General features: G+C 36.0%; 1 long non-coding RNA gene across 1 annotated transcript in view; it reads right to left on the bottom strand.

Annotated features, from left to right (window-relative positions):
- Positions 1-5,102, bottom strand: part of LOC106523161 (uncharacterized) — an 8,512-nt gene extending 3,410 nt beyond the window's left edge. The window contains exons 1-3 of the long non-coding RNA XR_001310864.1: positions 4,871-5,102; positions 4,098-4,180; positions 823-995 (exon numbers count right to left, since the gene is read on the bottom strand). This is a non-coding gene — a long non-coding RNA (uncharacterized LOC106523161). The remainder of the gene's footprint in view (positions 1-822; positions 996-4,097; positions 4,181-4,870) is intronic.
- Positions 5,103-5,845: the final 743 nt, after the last annotated feature.

Genomic DNA, 5,845 nt, shown 5'->3' with positions numbered 1-5,845 from the left:
GGCCCGGTACCCCATACTCCCGGAGAACCCCCCACAAGGCCCCCCTTGGGACACGGTCGAACGCCTTCTCCAAGTCCACAAAACACAAAACATGTAGACCGGTTGGGGTTGACTTAAAAAATATATGAAAATATATTGGGCTCATTTTGTTATGCATCTAGAAAATGAGGTTTAAAAGCCTCTTACAGTACGGAGCAGAAATGTGTGGATTGCAATAACTATACAGACTTGAAACTTTAACATTAACATGAGTCACAGCTCTAATAAATCTACAGGTCTCTGTGTTCTCTGCGGTCCATTAACAGGGAGGCAGTCAGCGGTCCTCGAGCTGCGTCGTGCGGTGAAGAATTACCGCCGGTGACTCACTCTTCCAAGCAGAGAGAGAGCTGTAATAAAGGCTCAGCGAGTTTAGAACAACACACCTACATTGTGCTAAAATAAACCAGAGAGTAAGAAGGTGAGAGAAGGAGAGGTGAGAAGATGAGACAAGATGTGAGGAGGAGAGACAGAAAAAAAAGATCAGAGAACAAGACAGATTCAAATGTATCTTCTGTTTTATTAGAGGTTTAAGAATTCAGATAAAAATCTAACATTTTAACATCTCAATGTGAAAAAAAGAAAAAAAACCTCATTTGTCTGTATTAATGGTTCAATAAATGATTAATGTGAGGGCAGAGCCTCAGGTGGGCTTCATTTCCTTGTTGAATCATTACTAAAAATGTTGGACTTCAGACATTATGTAACAGAACATTAATTTCACCAACGGATGGAATATTGAAGCTTTTTTTTTTTTAAAAAAGGGACAAAACTGCTAATACTTACATTAAAACGATGTTGAAATGTGGACGCGCTTCTAGCAAGAGTCAAGATTCTGGCACCTTTAATGCATTGACTCCACTCCTTCTCCTAGTCCTTTTTTAGCCTTGTCTTGTTCCAGCAGCCTGTTATATAACCATGTTTTATATTTTCAGGTCTTCTGAGTTGCTGCAAAAACCCTAGGAGGAATTAAAGAAAAATAAAATAAAAAATCTCAAGGCTGAATGTCAGATRATTCATTTTTTATTTTCTCGCTGCCACATAAAGGTTTCAGACAAAAAAAGTTACATAATTTTGGCTAAAGAATTCACATCCTTGCTTTGCTTAAAGTACCCGTGACGTCAATTTTTTGTTATACATATGAATGCATTTTTGGAAAGATTACATTGATAAAATACTGCGAAAAAAATTTCATTTCACTGAGATGAACAGTTGAGATATTTGCATGTGAAGTAACAGGAAGTGATGTCAAAACCCCTATATGTCTGAATGTGAACAGATCAGTGCTACAACAGCTAAAAACACAGACTGTGGAGAACAATCTGATGTTTCTTAAAGGGCCAATATTATGTGTTTCTCAGGCATATATTTAAATACTGTACCATCATAAAGTGTCTTTGTCACCTTTATTTGTTATTAAAATGCTGTTTTTATGTTTAAACAGACAATAAACTTATCTTCTCATCACTTCCTCTTCTAAATGCCACCTTCCGCTTCTGTCCCGACCATTTCAGTGAGTGAGAAATAGTGTTTAGGAGCTCAGCAGACAGTTTCAGTTTCACCCATAGTTTTTTGCTTTGTTATTGCCTGCAGGAGTCATGGGCAGGGTGTGTGGGGAGGGGGGGGGGTGCTCTGCCATGAGGAAGTTCGGCTTAAAGACATGTCCCAGGGGGCGTTTCTGGTCCCCACCTGTTGTTTTGCTCCTCAGCATGGCTTCCTAAAAACACTGCAGGATTTCTCAAACATGCATGAATGAGTCAAAGCAAGGCTTTGGGCATGTTTTTTTATGAGAGCATAACATTATGACATGATATAAAACTCAAAAAAGTTGATTTTACATGATATTGCCCCTTTAAAGTTATTTCAAGTCACTATAAGAGAGAAATAAACAAGAGTCAGAATTCAAATAATATTGTTTCAGTAAATAAAGACCAAGGAGTTTTCTTTGTTAAAAATTTCCCCTGTGATGTCACTTCCTGTTTCACTTTGGCTGAGCCAAGTTCAAAATAAATCATACCAGTTATGTGACAAAATGGGTAAAATTGTGTGTATTATTCCAAGTTTTTTAAATATAAAGATGTTTTCTTTGATTTTTTGTAACTGAGGAGTATGCATGTCACAGAACCTTTAAGGTGAAACACCATTTAATACCAACAAGAAATTGAGATTTTCAAACACGTTTTGAAAATTAKTAGCTTGCATCATGCGTCACAACAAACAAGAGAAATGTTCAACCAGATTTCCAAACACAAAGTATTTAAAGTGAGCAAACAAGCATGGATGATCATTTTGATACATGTATGAAAGTTGTTTTGCAGTTTATAATAAAATACCTACTAATTTTTTAAATATCTATTTTCATCACTTTTCAAACTGATACAGAGGTTTTAGCAAAATTTAGTAACTTCCTGTGTCATGCAATAATTAACAAGATGATGACGAGATCTCTCAGTAAATTTACTTAGCACAGAAATAAAAAAATGTGTTTGGTAGATGGTTTGTTGTAACAATGTTTCTTGGCAGTAAATACTTTATGCACCCAATTGCCAGCACCTGAGGGTCCCAGAAGCTCAAAACAAGAGTTAAAAGCAACACCAAAAAAAAGCTGTTTGAGAAGGGTGATTTGACAATTTTTTTTCATGTGGACAACCCAAAATACTCAGCTCTACTGCTCATATCACAAATGCATGTTCCTTATAAATGTGGCACAGTTTAAAAGGGATATTAACAGGCTTTCAAACAATATAGGATTTTTTGCCAAGAAACACTAATACCACAGGGAACTAGAGAAATTGCATTTCCTGCGAAAATKCTAGTGTGAATGCTTCCTGCTAAAAAATTAAGCTCAAAGCGGCTGAAATAAAGCTGGAAATATTTAATGGCACTAGTGTTATTGTGAGTTCATTTTAAAAAGCTGAAAGAGGGGTAAAACAACTTTGCAGAAAAAATTAGCAAAATAGTAGAAAAAAGCTAAAATAGCTGTAAATGGAGAAAGCAACTGTAAGAATCAAATAGCTCAAATTAAAGAAGCACAAAAAGCAGAAATTAGCAAAATAATAGCAGACAAAAGCAGAATTATAGCAGACATAACAGAAAAAGCTAAAATTAGCAAACAAAATTATAATAAAATAAAAAAGTAGCTATAATTAGCACATGGTACCTAAAAGGAGCAGAACCAGAACAAAATGTTAAGGTTCTGTAAAGATTTTGAAACATTTTAAAGGATTTTAAACATGTTGAAAACAGATCCATTCATTTTCAATGGCAAAAAAAGTGGCTAAAAGAGTGAAATATCTGAAAAAGTAAAAATAGCTGAAATACCAAAAGTCATAGCAGGATTGTTATAAATGAGCTGAACAGTTTTGATATATGAATTGTTCAAGTAGCGCAAAAAAAAATGTAGAACAAGTTAGATGCCGAAAAACGAATGGAAGAAAAAATGATCATAGTGTGAATGCTGTGAAGCTTTCACACAAATTATCTACAAAACACAAATTTCCTTTCTTTTTGTAAAAAAAAAAAAAAAAAAAAACCCTAAAACAAAACAAACAAACAAAAAAACCCAATAAATTAAATCCTGAGGATGTCAGTTTTTACCACAGTAAATTGTAGTTTGGTTTCTGTAAAGCTGACTAAATCTTTGTATTTGATTAGTCGTGGTAGCCATCTTGAATTAATTTAGTTTAGTTCTGAGAGTTTCATTAAAATCACTCATTGGTTCAGATAAATGCACATTTTTAAAGATAAACAGATGAACACATGTCACACACACACAAAAGACATGGGCAAAACCATGTCAAATGATTCACTGTGAAAAAAAAAATGTGTGTACTAGTACCCTGAGTCATTAAGTATTTGGTCTTGTTTTTATTCTGATAACAGCCGGAGTTCTGACACACAGGCGGACTGAAGAAACGACAAAGTGTCTGAGTGTGGAGGAGTCGGGGACATGCCTGCAGTGACAGACACTGCGTGCACGCCGCCCATCGATCCCAGCAGTGTTTGTGCGCGGCGCAGTGGTTGAGCCCACGCTCAGTCCCACACAGCTCTCATTCACTTACCTACCCGTTACTATAGAGACACACTGGAGAGGAACGCAGAGAGCTGGCTGGCAGACACAAAGGCTGGAGACCTGAGCTGAATCCTAAGAGAGAGAGAGAGAAAATAAATCCATCTCTATGGTAAAATCATCCCGTTATGTAATGCTGATACAGGATTCTACCTTGAAGCTTATAGATTCCCAAACTATTCCCCCCATTGATCAGAAATCATACATTATAATACATCATACATTATTACTGATGTGTCATTGCTACTCAATGAGAGTTTCTAAAGATATATTATAATCATTAAAGGGGGGCATAGCATTAAAGGGATTTATCAGCAATCTTTTTTCCTGTTGCTGATTTTGTTTTTGTCTGTGTGTCAGAACCTTTTACCTTCAAACACWCAAACATTACACATTATTCTATCAATTTGGCAGATATTGAGCTAAGATTTGTAGCTGAGAGTCATTCAAAAATGTTTTCAGCTAGACTTGTTGTGATATTGTTTAAGAGTACAGTATTTCTGGGGTTTGACCAAATAGACTCCAACACATCCTTTTTAAACAGCAAATGATTTAAAATCAGGTTTTAAATCAGCATAAATGGCGGTGGGTAATATGCAGTCTTTCAAGTAATTCTAGGCATTTAATCATGATTATAAATCACATCAACAAAACAAAGGTTTGCTGCTGCTTTTTTCATAAGTCTGAAATTAGAAACCAGAAACTAAATGAAACAAAGACCATCTCTAATCTCATTCAACCTCTTTAATCTTTTTTAGCCGTTACCTCTATCCTTGAAACATCCCCCCATCTCTTCTTTTTTTGGGGTCACATGCGTCTTACTTTCATGCCTGTTTTCTGTCTGCCTTGCTCAGTCTTTGCTCTGTAAATAGATATTGTGTGTCCCTGAAAAGACAAGGAGAGGCAGAGCCAGAGAGCCTCAGTCAGTTCTGAGACTGCAGCAGATTTCAGCCAATCACAGGAAGGGATCTTCCGGCCCACGTGGCTTATTCATAAAAAAAAAWAAAAAAAAAACAAGAGGAAACTCCCATCAATGCAAATCCATGTTGTCATTCACACATTCATCAATGATCTGACTGAAAGTCTCATATTATTGCAGCCTAAGCATGTTTAATAATTTATAGAGTGTTATTTTTCACAGAGCTATAAATTAACAATGGCTTAGCGTTTTTTGAATGAATTCATATCCCTGTTTCATAATAAAATGATCCCAAACAGCCTGAAAATTAAACTGAGATGGTTCCTATTTCACATTCTTATCGTTAACTCGTCTGTGCTCTCATTTCAGTATATTGTCCCAAATGCAAGAGCTGAAACAAAGACAAGTTGCCAAAAATAACCCCTATTTGTGTCACCTCACTTTAGTGTCCTCAATCTAAAAACAGCTCTAAGCTGAAACTTATTTAGAGTGTAAAAACACCTCAAGACCTCAGTAAAACTTTCCGTTTTGTAATAATTCTGTTTTATAAGTTCTAGTTTCATGGCAACCAAAAAGGAAAAAAAAATCTCAGGAGTTTTAGTCTCATGGCAACCTATGGTATCATCCTGAACACATCCCAGAAATCGTCTTCGTCACAGACTTAGTTCTTGTTGCATAACCGTGTCCTGAGGGTTCATTGTGAATCAAGGATTAGTGGGTGTTCTGAGCAGATAAGAAGGTGTCTGTGTTAATTATTGCTCCACAAACTGCAGGGTATCTGCAAACACTGACTGTAAGAATATATGCACAGTGTATATATA

Source organism: Austrofundulus limnaeus, unplaced genomic scaffold (assembly GCF_001266775.1).
Source record: "Austrofundulus limnaeus strain Quisiro unplaced genomic scaffold, Austrofundulus_limnaeus-1.0 Scaffold146, whole genome shotgun sequence".
NCBI lineage: Eukaryota > Metazoa > Chordata > Actinopteri > Cyprinodontiformes > Rivulidae > Austrofundulus > Austrofundulus limnaeus.
Note: the sequence above shows the minus strand (reverse complement) of the source record. Positions and strands in the feature narration are given on the sequence as shown.